The sequence below is a fragment of the Cricetulus griseus genome (genome assembly GCF_003668045.3).
Source record: "Cricetulus griseus strain 17A/GY chromosome 1 unlocalized genomic scaffold, alternate assembly CriGri-PICRH-1.0 chr1_1, whole genome shotgun sequence".
NCBI lineage: Eukaryota > Metazoa > Chordata > Mammalia > Rodentia > Cricetidae > Cricetulus > Cricetulus griseus.
Window position 1 is genome coordinate 244,469,225 of NW_023276807.1, and position 15,766 is coordinate 244,484,990.

Genomic DNA, 15,766 nt, shown 5'->3' on the forward strand with positions numbered 1-15,766 from the left:
AGTCCTTACTGTTCTCCATTACAAAATGTTTAACTACTGAAAATGATAGCATGCTTCAGACAGAGCCTGTGAAGCAGTTGTTGGGTGAGAAGCCACAGGAAGCCCAGACAGAGTCATTACTGTTATCCACTTGAACAAATAACATCTGGAACATAAGTGGTCATGCATATGAATTCCACTTGGTATAATCACCAGCTCTTAGTGTCCTAAAGCTCCTTAAACTATCTAGTAACATGCTTTTCAAAGTAGTGTCTTCCTATCATCCCTTTTCTGTGAGATTATCAACATTGACTGGATTCTAAACAAAACACCAAGCAAAAAGTGCTGCTGATTGTGAATACAACTCAAAGCCTCCCCCCCCCCAAGTTAGGGAAATTGCATTAAATATTTGCACAAGTAATGGTTATGATATCTTTTATTAGAACTACTCACTGCCCATAGATATTTAAAAATAATTTTTAGATGTCTATATTCTTTGATCAGATTGATGTTTTGATTGATTTGATTTTATTGAGTTCAATACTTTGATTAATGTGCTTTTAAAATTTAACTGTTTAAGTTTTATACTTTGTAACACTTTACAAAATTGTTCTTAATTCTGAAGACTATGTTTGAAATTTTAACATTGCTTTAATGAGAGTTATTGAAGTTCTCCAACTCTGAGCCCCCCTCCCAAATTTGTTTCTCTGACTTAAATGTTCTGAGCCAACTTGTTACTTTCTTTCTGTTTCAATGGAGTTATGGTATATATTACCGAGTCTATGTCTTTCATTCTTTATCTAAGGATCTCATTTTGATGAACTGTATTCCATGGGACATCCTTATATATGTAAAAGGGAAAGTTATGATTTGACTGTCCAAAGTTTAAGATTATTAGAATATGATAGAATATGATATAAGAACCAGTTGGGAATGGGTGTTGTGGCAAATGCTTTTAATTCCAGCACATTGGAGGCAGAGGCAGAAAGCTCTCTGTGAGTTTGAGACCAGCCTGATCTACATATAGTGAATTCCAAAACAGTTAGAGCTGTAGTAAGACTCTGTCTCTGGAAATTCAAAACCCCAAAACAAACCAAAATAAGAATACAAACAAACAAACAAACAAAAACAAAAAGCAACAAAGAAAAAACTAGTTGGAAAAATGTTTTACATCAAACATATAAAACATTATTTATAATCTTTTAAATATTGTTTGTAGGGGAAGCTGTAGCCACACCTTCTTAGGGGCTGGCTACAGGTGTGCCTGACCAGGGTTGTGAGGGCGTGGTCAGAGTGATGTAGTGGTACTGCGTTTTTGGTTTCGGTTTCTCTTTGCTACTTGTGGACAGGCTGCTGACCCACCGGCTGCTAGGTCGCTCTGTAAGTAAGGCTTTTCCCTATTAAATACCCTTATATTTCTACCTGACTACGTATTGGTAATTTCCCACTGTAATTGTTGTTGATAAGAATTTTGGTATAAAACTGATTCTCAGTTTATTACCAGAGAGGTCAAGGACATCACAAGAAAACTCACAGAATCAATTAACTTGGGTTCACCTGGACTTATATGACTGAACCAAAACCAGGGATCCTCCATGGGTCCAACTTAGGCATGATGGGGGATGTCCTTCTGTATACTGTAAATATATGTTTCTCTTAATGGTTGATGAATAAAGCTGTTTTAGCCAATAGACAGGCAGGATGTAGCTAGGCAGAAAGTATACGTGGTGCTACAAACTGAAAATAAAGCTGAAAGGAGGAAATCAAGGAGATACCATTTACTTAGGGGAAGATAGGATGCCTGTGTACTCTTCAGTAAGTCAAGACCACATGGAGATACAAATATTAGCAGAAATGTGCTAATAATTATAAGAGACATAGCCAATAATAATCAACAGCCATTGGCCAAACAATTTACAATTAGTATTGACCTCTGTGTGTTTATTTGGGACTAAATGGCCATGTGACTGGGAGGGACAGAAACTTCTGCCTGCTTAGGCCCACTGCATATATGTTACATTTGTGTAGCCTGTTTTCTAAGGGGACTCATAAAAGTGGCATAAGGGGCCTTTACCGGCATTTGGAACCCTACACTTCATACTGGTTCACCTTGTACAGCCTTAATAAATGAGAAGGTGCTTAGTCTTACTGCATTTTTTATGCCATGTTTTGTTGGCAGTCATGGGAGAACTGCTCTATCTTAAACAGAAATAAAGTGGAGGAATGGGAAGTGAGAACAGAGGAGGAATGGGGAGGAGGGACTGGAGGAAAAAGTGGGAGGAGAAACTCAGACCTGGATGTACAAATAAATGAGAAATAAATTTATTAAAGACAACAGAATGAATATATAAAGCATTATTTTATTATCTTCTAAACATCATTTTTGGGTTGAGAATTTTGTTGTAAGACTAATTCTCATTCTATTACTATGTTTTAATAGAAAAATATGCATTTAGCCCAATTTTATTTTACATATGTGAATATTTTGTCTGCCTGTCTGTATGTGCAGCACATGAATGCCTGGTCCCTTTCGAGTCTAGAGTAGGGCACTGTAACTTCTGGAACTGGAGTGACAGAGGGATCTGAGCCACCATGTTGATGGTGAGAGAAAACAGCAACAACAAAAACTGAGGTTCTGCAACAGAAGTAAGTCATTTGAATCACACAACCAACTCTCAAGTCCCTTTTGCTATTGCCATTTTTTAACCACAGGAGAAAATAGGTCATTTCCCATTGTGATAGTTGGATTTTTAATTAAATAATATTTAAAATTTTTCTAAAATATTAAATCAATTTTTTGAGAATCAAATTATTTTTATGGTATTTCTGTAGCCACTTCCTTGTCTATGTGAACTAGCAAAGAATTTATCACTTGTTTTAATTTATCATAGAATTTCTGTTATATAGTATCAAAATTCTTCAGAGATGACACAATACTTAAGTCGTATGTTATTTATAACTTAAATACTAAGTTATAATCAAAAGAGAATGTGGTAAGTTAATGTTTGATGTTATATGAAATCTTGTTTCATAGAGAATCTGCTAGAGCTTTATAAAGTTTTTAAATACATTATTAGCTTAGTGTGATATTGCTGCACAGAAAAGAAAAAAATTATATTTGTTTCAAATATGAAAGAGGTGTAAAAGAAATGTAAAATATTTCTGTTGTCACTTAAAAGCAAATTCTTAGATTTATAAGACTATTTTTCTTTAACTCCATAATTTCAATCACCGCTTTTTTTTCATAATAACTGATAAAATGTTGAGAAGAGAGAGCTTGAAATTTTAAACTTTGTTTTGCATTTTCCTGATACAAGCAGTGCTAATTGCCTTTCCATGGCAAATGTTAAGCTTATATTAGATTTTGATCATTATGGAGCCTACAGAAATACTGACCTTGACCAATTTACTTCAGTGTCTCTGGTATATAGATATAACACAGAGCAGATGGGATGTGATAATTTCCTACTTGTAGTTAAATACTGTGAAAAGGGTTGTAGTACTTGAGAATGATTTCATCCATATTTACATCGCATCTGCTGTGCATGTTTAGAAGTAGTTCACTAATTTTGTATAGATTTAGGATTTTCTAAATGGGTACACATAATTTGACCTACTGTACTTTAAGCAAGAGCATAGTTGGATTAAAAGCTTAGCTAATTAAAAAGAAAAAAGAAACAATTTTAAGTAGAATGTGAAATAACTTGTGTTATTGACATCACCTGTTAATCAAAAAACCTGTAAACCTAAATATATATATATATATATATATATGTATATATATATTATATATATATTATATATCCATTATGTCTCACCTCCTTTCAAAGATGAACTGTGACCTGGAGATGTAAGATGATATTAGTCCTTTCCCCCCATCTAAGTTGCTTTTCCTCAGGTGATTTCAAAAGTTATGTTGATGGCTTATTTATTTTTAGAAGTTTAAAATCTGTATAAAACTTCAATTATTAAGTACTTTTAAAACTTAATTTTTTTTTTGCTGCTGTTTCGACTTCTGTAAGTAAGCTTTTTTTTTATATCTTTGCTTCTGCAAAACTTCTGCTTTCACAAGAACAAATTGAAATTTCAAATTGTGACTTAGCATTCTTTGTCTTTAGAAACCCCTGACTTAGCCAGACGGGCTCTACATTCTGGAGTCCTAAATCCCAGGTGTAGACCTGAGGACAATACCTTAATAAGAGCTTCTTTTTTGTTGTTAAAATTTATTAATAGTTGCCTGGCGGTGGTGGTGCATGCCTGTAATCCCAGCACTCGGGAGGCAGAGGCAGGCAGATCTCTGTGAGTTCGAGGCCAGCCTGGTATCCAGAGCGAGTGCCAGGATAGGCTCCAAAGCTACACAGAGAAACCCTGTCTGAAAAACAACAACAACAAAAAAAACAACAAAATGTATTAATACTCATACTGGTAATCTCATAACATTTGGGAGCTCAAATGGGATTTGGGGCGTCGGAAAGTTTCACCTTTCTCTGGCCAGCCTTGGGAGCCTACTAGATCCTAGCCTGGTCTACTGGGAGATGAGAATTCGGATTGGTCCAGCATTTGGTGATAGCCACCAGCTATCAAGGTTTCAATGTTTACCTTGTGAGAAAAATAGGCATCAAAAAACCTCCTGGGGGCCCGGCGTTGTTGGAGCACGCCTTTAAGCCCAGCACTCGGGAGGCAGAGGCAGGAAGATCTCTGTGAGTTCGAGGACATCCTGGTCTCCAGAGCAAGTTCCAGGATAGGCTCCAAAGGTACACAGAGAAACCCTGTCTCGGGAAAAAAAAAAATCCTCCTGGGGTGTAAGTAAGGATTTTGGCTTTTTGTGGCAGGAGTTCATAGGACTCCTGGAAAATTTGGGCATGGTGTTAATTTCCAGGTTGGAGGGACCACCAAGATGTCACTGGCCTTTGTTGGAAAAGCCAAGATGGAAACCAGGCAGTTGGGTTTATGAATAATTGTGGTCATAAATGCTTGTTTTGTGTGAACTGTGAGATTGTTCTAATTTATTGATTGATGGATCTGTAGCTTTTGGTCTTGCAATAAGCTTGTTTCAAGTGTTGGAGATCAAACAAGCAGGCTAGGGAAAGAGTGAACCTGTAGTCTTACTGTGGTGTGGACACACTTGGTGCACACTCCTCCCTTGCTGGTTCATCTTTCAACATCCTGGTGCAATTCAATCTGTCTATAATCAAGACTTAAAATTGTCTTATCTTCTAAGCTTTCTTTGTTCTCAGCTTATTCTGTTCCATCTCCCTGCTTAATGTATTAAATTTTACAGAGATGTGGGTGTCTTAGGTATGAGTAATATTAAGTTATTGTTTTATGCTATTCTACTTCAAAGAAAAGCTTGCTCTGGTGTTGGGTTATCCCCGCTTTCCTTAGTCCCAAGCATGCTTGATTTAAAGGTTTCCTCCAATTTCTCCACCCTATGCTAGGCAGGCAATTTAATTGTTTGACAGAGAAAAGAGAGTAAAGAAAGACAAAAGGAAACATTATTCCAAATGAAAATTACTGCTATTCATCTCACACTCCTTTGGGTTTTATTTTAATTGCCTAAAACATTTGCAAAAAGTATGGATCTTATCTCAAGATTTGTAAGACTGTCATGTAAACTTTCTGTATCTCAAAATTTGTAACTTTATTTAGTATGGTTAAAGAGTTGTAAAATCATCAACAAGAAGTTGACTTAAACCTTGCAGCAAGAAGTTTGATGGTTGAAAAAAGTATACATAGACAATCTTAATTCACTACAGAATGCTGTATGTGTAACACAAATTCAACTCTGTTAAAGGAAATGAATGTTTTTGAATAATAATGGGTCTACAAGGTATTTTAGTTTTGGATGAATTATTGCTTGGTGACTCTTGTCCTGAAAATAAGAATAGCAGAAGAAGAAAAAAAAATCATAAAACAGGGGTTATTTTAAAATTAAGAGAAACAACACTACAAAGTCTCTAATGATTAAAAGTGTAATATTTTTATTCCTCTTTCAAGGTAATATAAATGAAGCTTTGTCTACAGCCTTCAATAACTCTTTGTAAAAATATGGCTAAATACCGATCTTCTGAATGTCAGCTTTAGCTCATAATTGTTTCATGGGTTAAGGACATGTTTGTTTCTGGATGTTCTCAAAAGTTCTCAACTTCAGTGTTTTATATATGCAAAATTTCCTTCATGAATTTTGCCAATTCTAGTCTTACTTTAAATAAAGGACTATGACCAGATGCATACCTAAGCTAGTAGCTTAGCAGCTACTAGCTCAGGATTCAGAGGAATAGGCCTGATAAATTCATTCAAAAAAGCCAAGGCAGAAAATAAAGCCAGAGGAGAAACAAGTAGGAAAGTTTCAGAAAGGAAGAGATCTTGAAAAAATAAAATCAGGCCAGGTCATCTCCTGGCTTAGTGCTACTTTCCTCTGGCCAGGTTTTGATGCCAACCTGACAATCACTATCAGGGAGATAAATTGTGAACAGAGTTTTGTACAGACCAAGATGGAAAAAGAGTGTATTATTCTAGATAAACAATAACAGAGGCTTGATAAACAGGGTGAAGATGAAAAGTGACAAAAAATAAAAATTTGGTAAAGGAGAAGAGAAGTTAAGGAGATAGTTCCATGGCTATGACTACCAAAAACTGACAGATTCTTCTTTCATGACATAACCTAAGTATTTGGGAAGACTCTATAGATATTCTTATGTAAGGTCTATTTAGGCTATCACAAACCAGCTTGAAAAATCTGTGCTTGTCCTCTCTGTCTTTACCAAATTTGCAAATATCATTTACTTGGATAAATTGGGTCATGCAAGAAACTATGATATTCTATAATGATGCAATTTAAAAGGATCAAAAATTAAGATTTACAGGCTATGTTTTGCATTTAAGATTAGAAGTTTTTTTGTTTGTTTGTTTTTTGTGGGGGGTTGGAGACAGGGTTTCTCTGTGGCTTTGGAGGCTGTCCTGGAACTAGCTCTTGTAGACCAGGCTGGTCTCGAACTCACAGAGATCCACCTGCCTCTACCTCCCGAGTGCTGGGATTAAAGGCGTGTGCCTCCAACACCCAGTTTAAGATTTGAAGTTTTACATTGGTACTAAAAGAGCTTCTATTCAAGAATTGTAATGTTTAAGACTATAATTGAGACATGGAACTTAATAGTTACATTATATTTTATCAGAACTCAACGTTATAATTTATCAGAACTATGCATGTAGTCATGCTAAAAACAAATAAAACTCATTGACAGGAATCATTATTTAATCATCAGTATATGTCTTCAAGGTTAAGCTTAAAACACGTAACTAAAAGCAAGAAAAGTTTACTTAAAGTCAGATGTACTTAATAAATAGCCTTCAAACATTCTTCAGAGATTTGTTGAATAAGGCTTTTGTAGTACTTAATGAAAAAGGCTTCCAAAGTAAGACAACAGTCAGATTCTAGAGGCATCCATAAAGTCTCCTCCAAAGACGATGGTAAGGCCAACCAATTGGAAATACTACATCATGCCTTACCTGTCTCCAGGATCTAACTGAAACTGTGGATAAGCTGGACACTGGAAAATTGAACACCCTATTTTTTCTTGCCAAGTTAGGCCAACCTCTCAAGTTCTTCACTCATAAAAAAGTCTGTATCTTTTAGGTCTAGGAGACAATTATGGATGTTTCACTAGGTGGCAGGCAGAAAGTTAATGTTGTCCTATGTGACTGCAGGGGACTGAAGCCATTCTGCTTTCGTGGACATTACTGAGATTGTCCAGGAAGAGGTTAGGGTAATTGCCTGGATAAATGGCCTTGGTCATTTTGTTGATACAGAGACCTTTTGTTTTAAAGTTTCTGGGAAAATTTACCCTTCTAAGATCTCTGGTAGTGTTCATGGATAACTATAGCTTTATCAGTTTAGCAGCTGATTCCTAGTCAATGCATTTCATATATGGAAATTGTGCCATGCCTTTTCTAGAGCTATTATTTCTCCTGGTGAGGAAACAAAACTCACAAAACAGGTTTCCATGTATCTTTTACTATTCTCCTATTTAAAAAATCTTGCTTTGCAAAGACTGATTTCAGCAATGAATGACTGATATTTCATGGTTAATGAATGAATAAAAATGGTTTGAGGTCTCTGTAATTTATAAGGGTGTGGGAAAATAAAAGTCATGATTGTAGAACTTAGAGATGATACATGTATGATGTTAAGACTTCAAAGATTCTATGAGAATGTATTAATATTTTCAATTCAGAATCATTTTTTGGATAGTGTGGGTTTGAAAGAAAAGGGCTCCAAAGGGAGTGGCATGGCACTGATAGGAGATTTTGGTTTGTTGGAGTATGTGTGATCTTGCTGGCGGAAGTGTGTCACTGTCAGGGTGAACTTTGAAGTCTCTTTTCTTAAGCTTCACTTGGTGTGGGAGTCAATTGACTTCCTGTTGCCTATAAGATGTAGGACTCTCAGCTACTACATCTGCCTACTTGCTGTCATGCTCCCTGTTATGAAGATAATGGACTGAAATTCTGAAGCTGTTAGTGAGTCACCCCAACTGAGTAGTTTTTTGTTGTTGTTTTTGTTTTTTTTTCATTTTGTTTTGTTTTAAATAAATAAGAATTGCTGTGGTTATGGTGTGTCTCTTCACAGCAATAGAAACTACAATTAAAATAGTAGTTGGCCCAAAGACTTGGATATTATTGTGATAGGTCTGACCACTCTTTTGTTTGGAGTAATTCTGTCTTTGGTACTTTGGGTTATTAAGCAGTTTTAAGTGTTGCTAAATGGGCCATACTAGTAGGAGCATGGAAGACAGTGCTGATGAATGTGATTTGATGAACTGTGGTGATTAAGAAATTTTGGAGGAAAGTGATTTCAGTATGTTGCCTAGAGATTGTTCCTGTGATATTTTGGTAAAGAAAGTGGGTGCCTTTTGGCCCTGTCTGAACAGTCTGCCTGAGACTAAAAATGAAGTGTGTTGGATTAATTCCGTTGGCAGAAGAAATTTCAAATCACTCTGACTTGTGGTTTTTAATGACAATACTCACGAAAATTTACAATGAAAAGGAGTGAGCTGAGAGGGGTAAATTACAAAATGCAAATTGTGAGGAGAAAAAGAGCACCAAGAAGTGGAATGGAGCTAAATTCTATGATCAAGGAGATAAATGGTTAAAAATGGAATACAGGGAGTGGTGAACTTAAGGCAAGATACCACCTAGTTTAGTTTCCAGTTTGTGAAAAGGAACTAAAGAAAAGCTAGAGCCAGTTGTGGTGGGGCACACTTTTAATTCCAGAACTTGGAAAACAGAGGATGGCAGATATGAATTTAAGGCCAGCCTGGTCTACAGAGAAATTTTCAGGACAGCCAAGCTTAGGCAGTGAAAGATAAAAAACCTGGCAAAGATGTAATTGAATGAGGGGGCCATGTTCCAGGACCTGTAAGCAACAAAAACTGGCTGCTTTTGTCACATGGTTCTGGCTTTAGTATAAAAGAAACTGGTTATGGAATTGGCCTGAGTGCCTAAAGAAAGCCACTGAAGTCAGGCATGTGTCAGGGATGTCCTTGAATTGAGGTCTAGTAGAGAAGCCTTTGTGTGCAGTTGAAGCCTGAATCCCTTGGAAAACTCAACATGTTAGAGATTCCAGAGTCGTTTGATACCTTCTCAGGAGAGGCATGGAACCAGCCCAAAAGAAAGAAGTGTGGTTCAGTCAACATAGTTGAAAGAATTCAGAGATATGAAAAGCATTTTGACATCAGACATTGGAATTCGCTCAGCTGGTTGGCAGTCTTTGTTTAGTCCAGGATTTCCTTTGTATGATACCTTTCTTGTGGTTTGGAACAGTAATGTACATTCTGGGCCATTATTTTTGGAAGTATGTGATCTGCTTATTTATTTTAATTTTACAGGGGATTACAGTAAGAGATTGCATGAGTATTAGAAGTGATTTTGGACATTGGACTTTGAAACAAGTTTGGGACTTTTATAGACTATGGGGATTTATGAAGTTTAACTGAATGCATTTTCACATTATGAAATAGCTACAATATTTAGTGGCTAGGGATTGGAATGCAATGGTTTGAAATAAAATGCCCCCCAATGGAAGTGGCGGTATTAGGGTATGTGGCCTTGTTGGAGATCCTATCAAGGGAGGTTGTTAGAATAATATAATCAACATTCTAGATTAGGCCAAATGCAAGAGATCATTTGAATGGGCTCCTGATGCCCATTTTTGCACTAGGGATACATCCTTGTCCCAGTGCCAAAGGCCCCATAGACTTCCTAGATCTCTTAGCTGACACCTACTTTCAGGAGGCCTGATTAGGTCGTAGGTTGGTTCTCCAGCTATCTGACTAGGATCCATCAGTTCCCACTTGCTCTGGTCAGCTGTTTTTGTGGGTTTTCCCAGTGTGGTTTTGACCCCTTTGTCACTTCTCCCGCTCTGAAACTGGATTCCAGGATTTGGGCTCAGTGCTTAGCTATGGGTCTCTTCTTCTGCTTCTACCAGCTACAGGATGAAGGCTCTAGGATGGCATTTTAGTTACTCATCATTCTCATTATAGGGGACAGGCATTTCAGGTAGCCTCTCCACTATTGCTTAGGTTCCTAGGTGGAGACATTCTTGTGGATCTCTGTACAATTATCTAGTACCAGATTTCTCTTTCAACCTATAGTGGCTCCCTCTATTGATGTGTCTCTTTTCTTGTTCTCCTCTATTCCTCTCCCATCTCAATTTCCTGATCGCTCATGTTCTCCTCCCCCTCCTCTCCTCCTCTTTCTCCTACTTCCCTTCCCCCCATGCTCCTAATTTGTTCAGGGGCTCTTGTCTTTTCCACTTCATTGAGGGACCATGTATGTCTCTGTTATGGTCCTGGTTTCCTTGATTCCTTCTCTGGAGGAATCCTTTACTCTGGCTGGTAATCCTTTATCAAATATCCATAGATGAGTGAGTACATACCATGTTTGTCTTTCTATAACTGGTCACTTAGAATGGTTTCTTCTAGTTCCATCCATTTGCATGAAAATTTCAAGATTCCATTGTTTTCTCCCCAACTGAGTAGTACTCCATTGTGTAAATGTACCACATTTTCTGTATCCATTCTTTGGTTTAGGGGCATCTAGGTTGCTTCCAGGTTCTGGCTATTACAAATAATGCTGCTAAAATCATAGCTGAGCATATGACCTTGTTGCATGAATGTGCATCCTTTGGGTATATGCCTAAGAGTAGAATTGCTGGATCTTGAGGTAGTCTGGTTCCCATTTTGCTGAGGAAGTGTGATTTTGATTTCCAAAGTGGTTGCACAAGCTTGCTCTCCCTCAAGCAATGGAGAAGTATTCCCCTTTCTTCACATTCTCCCCAGCAAAACATGCCATTGGTATTTTTTCTTTTAGGCATTCTAATGGGAGTAAGATGATACCTCAGAGTTGTTTTGATACACATTTTCTTGATGGCTAAGAATGTTGAACAATTTCTTAAGTGTCTTTCTGCTGCTTCTATTCCTCTATAGAGCATTCTCTGTTTAGTTCTGTACCCTACATTTTAATTGAATTATTTGTTGTTTTGGTGACTAGCTTCTTGAGTTCTTTGTACAATTTGGAGATCAGCCCTCTGTTGGATGTGGGATTGGTGAATATCTTTTCTCATTCTGTGGGCTGCCATTTTGTATTGTTGACTATGTCTTTTGCCTTACATAAGCTTCTCAGTTTCAAAATCTCCCATTTATTATTTGTCAATCTCAGTGTCTGTGCTACTGGTGTTATGTTCAGGAAAGTGGTTTTCTGTGCCAATTTGTTCAAGTGTTCCTCCCACTTTCCCAGTTTCTCTTCTAATAGGTTCAGTGTAGCTGAATTTAGGTTGAGGACTTTGATCTCTTTGCACTTAAATTTTGTGGATGGTGATATGTATGGATCTATTTGCAGTCTTCTAAATGTCTACATCCAGTTATGCCAGCACCATTTGTTGAAGATGGTTTCTTTTTCCCATTGTAGAGTTTTAGCTTCTTTGTCACAGATCAGGTGTTCATAGGTGTATGGGATAATATCAGGGTTTTCCATTTGAATCCATTCCTCTACCTGTCTTTGTTTGTGCCAATACAAAACTTTTTTCATTACTATAGCTCTTTAGTACAGCTTGAAGTCAGGTATGGCAATGCCTCCTAAAAATCTTTAATTGTACAGGGTTGTTTTGGCTATCCTGGGTCTCTAAAATCAGGAATAAGATGAGATTGTCCGCTCTCTCCATGTGTCTTCAATATTGTACTTGAAGTTCTTGCTAGAGCAATAAGACAACTAAAGGAGATCAAGGAGATACACAATGGAAAGGAAGAAGTCAAACTGTCACCATTTGCAGATGATATGATAGTCTACATAAGAATTGTACCAAGGAACTCCTACAGTTGATAAACACCTTCAGCAAAGTGGGAGGATATAAAATTAATTTAAAAAACAGGAGCCCTACTATATTTACACAATAAAGGGGCTGAGAAAGAAATGAGAGAAATACCACCCTTTACAATAGCCACAAATATCATAAAATATCTTGGGGTAACTCTAACCAAACAGGTGAAAGACCTGTATGGCAAAAATGTTGAGTCCTTAAAGAAAGAAACTAAAGAAGATACCAGAAAATGGAAAGATCTCCCATGATCTGGGATAGGTAGGATCAACATAGTAAAAATGTCAATCTTACCAAATGCAATCTACAAATTCAATGCAATCCCTATCAAAATCCCAGCACAATTCTTTACAGACCTTGAAAGGACAATACTCAACTTCATATGGAATCGTAAGTCTCTTATATCAGGAAGTTTGGTTAGGAAAGCCAGGGAAAAGGGATTGGATCCCATATGGTTTGATTGTAAAAACTAGCAATGCATCCTGAGAGGTTGCGGATGCCAGGAGAGAAGCATCTAGGAGACTACCAGAAACAAATACTGACCTCACAAGTTCCCCTGGTCATTCCCCTAAGAAATGAAGAAGTAATTGAAAAGGGAAAAGAATGTGTGTTCACAACATGTGGACCCATGTTCTCCTATGCCAAAATGCTCTACACATTCAGAATGAGAAGATCCTCAGAAGGGAGCAATGGAGCTCTTCTTCCAGAGACTGTAACAGGTTCTCCTCCTTTTCTTGTTTTTAGTAACATCAGTCACTGTGGCCCCAGTCAGTTGGGAAAAGGAAGAATGGCTTTCCAAAAGGTTATAAAGACATTCCTTAGCTTGTACCCTTGTAGATGACAGCAGTTTGGAATATCATCCCAGCCAAAAGGCTAGTTGATCAACCACTACATGAGCCAGAAGAAAGAGAGGCCAAGGTTAGAGAGCAAAGTAGTGTATCACTCAAATTGGTATCTGGAAGGTCATTTCTTTGTGTTGTAAAACTAATTAACCTAGGTCAGGAACAGAGAACAAGAGAGAGTCTGTTTGAAAATACTGCAAAAAAGGCAGTAAGGCAGCTTCCATTGCAAGGCTGAAAGGAAGGAAGAATTCTTTCATAACAGGTAAGAGAGCAGTTGTCCTCCTATATCCTGGGCTATATGTGTGGATCCAGATATAGACAGACAGCTGGAAATCTCACTTTCTTGTTGCATAGTAAATTTTACAGCAGGAGTTGGAGAAGGCTCCACTGTTCTTGGCAGTTATGCTCAGGTGTCTGAATGAGAAAGTTTTAAATCAATGGGAGTCAGGTTTCAAATAGTCTGGTCCCAATTGCTGAAGTTTGGGGGGTTAGCTTTTGTTTCTGGTCTCCATAACTACAATAGACATCATAATTTCACCTTGTAAGGAAAGACTGCATAGTTGTACCAGTGGAAAAGAAAACCCAGAAACCCTTGTTTAAAGTTACAGGTGTTCATTGTTTGTGTGTGTGTGTGTGTGTGTGTGTGTGTGTGTGTGTGTGTGTGTGTGTAAATATTTAGGGATTTAAACATGCTTGGCTATGAAACCCTTTTTTTCTCTTTCCCTTGACTTCTTTCAGACTACCATTTTATAAAAATTTTAAATGTTTCCCATAAATTCTTCTTAACCTTTCTTTGTAACATGGGAATATTTTAAGCCAAAGACCCACATTATGGAATAAAACAGAAAACAAAAATAAAAATGAGAATTGCTTATATATAGGAAAATTTATTGCTTATTAAATGTATCTTTAGGAACCAAAAATAAAAGCTTATTTTTCTTTAATTTTAAGGACACTGCCTTGGTAATATTTGAGGTGTACTGCCCAGGGGCATCCTGACATGTCACCTCTAGGCTCTTCCTTAAAAAAGAATTCCAGGTAAACAGAATCTAATATTTTTGGCAACAGATGGCCAATTAGTTTTAAGTATAGCATTCACTTTTATAAAGCAAAAGTGAACTCTAAATATTGTGAATAAAAGAAAATATATCCTACAGCATGTCTTTGATAATTTATTCATTCAAGTGGTATTATTTAAAATAAATCTGCTGGTGTGTTTAAAAATATATCACACAGAATTTATACCTCTGATGAAACTATTATCCAGGGCATACACTAAATGAGAAATCAGACCAAACTTTCCTTTGTATTGTTTCATAAATAACATTTATATTCAGCTTAGAGTGTCATACTTAAAGTTTGTGAACTTAAAAAATGTGGTTCTTAATTTTTAACTATATTTTGTATGTGTGTATGGGGGTATGAATATTTATATGTGTGCATGTATGATACTTTTTCTATTTGTTCACTATTTTAAGCCATTAAGTGGTATTATAATGAGATATCTTAATTAGTAAATTATTTTAAAGATTGAAAAATAACTCACCTCTTTATCCCTTTTGAAAATATTAGTTGTTGTCATGCTTTTATTTTACTAAATTATCAATATGCAATTTTTCCAAAAAATGTTTCCAAATCATTGTACTTGTAAAAAGTTACTACACTTTACTTTTATGAACATGACATTCACATAAATGTATGACTATGACTGTATCATATTTGGAGGATATAGATTAATATTATTCATAAATAGCAATGCTTATCCAATGTAATAATTTCTACTCACTCTATTTACATTATTTCTCCACAATCCATAGATTTTTAATTAAAAAAACTAATTTTATGTCGATAAGTGTTTTGTTTGCATTTAGGTTTGCCCATAACATAATGTCTAGTCTCACAGAGTCCAGAAGAGGACATCGGATTTCCTGGAACTCGGGTTACAAATGGTGGTGAGCCACTACACAGGTGCTGGGAATTGAACTCCAATCATCTGGAAGAGCATTGAGTAATTTTGCTTCTGAGCCTTCTCTTCAACAACTCCACAATGCATTTGAACAACAGCTTTCCAGACTGGGGAGATAGATATATGTAATAATCTTGACACAAAAGCACAAGAATTTTAGTTTCGAAGATGAAACACAAATAAATCTGAGAATAGCATACGCCTTTCAAATCTTAGTGTTCCCTCACAGAGATGGAAATGAAAGATCAGAGGATTCTATAAATTGACCTGCACTGTGCATGTATACACAAAAACATGTACACTGATCTACAACACACACACACACAAACACACACACACACACAAACACACACACACACACACACACACACACTTCATATTACTTCAACTATAAAGTGATTCCCTTGTGATTCTTCAGTTGATTATCACAGAAATTTCAGGGAGTAGATTGTCTTTAGTTTGCTAACAATTATTAGGACATCAACAAATTTACAGCATTTCTCATTATAACTCTTTATACGTATCCATTAATTTTCTTATAACAATAAAATAAATGATTACTTTAGGGATCTTGTAGTTCTTTACACCATAAATAATGAGAAACGGGTA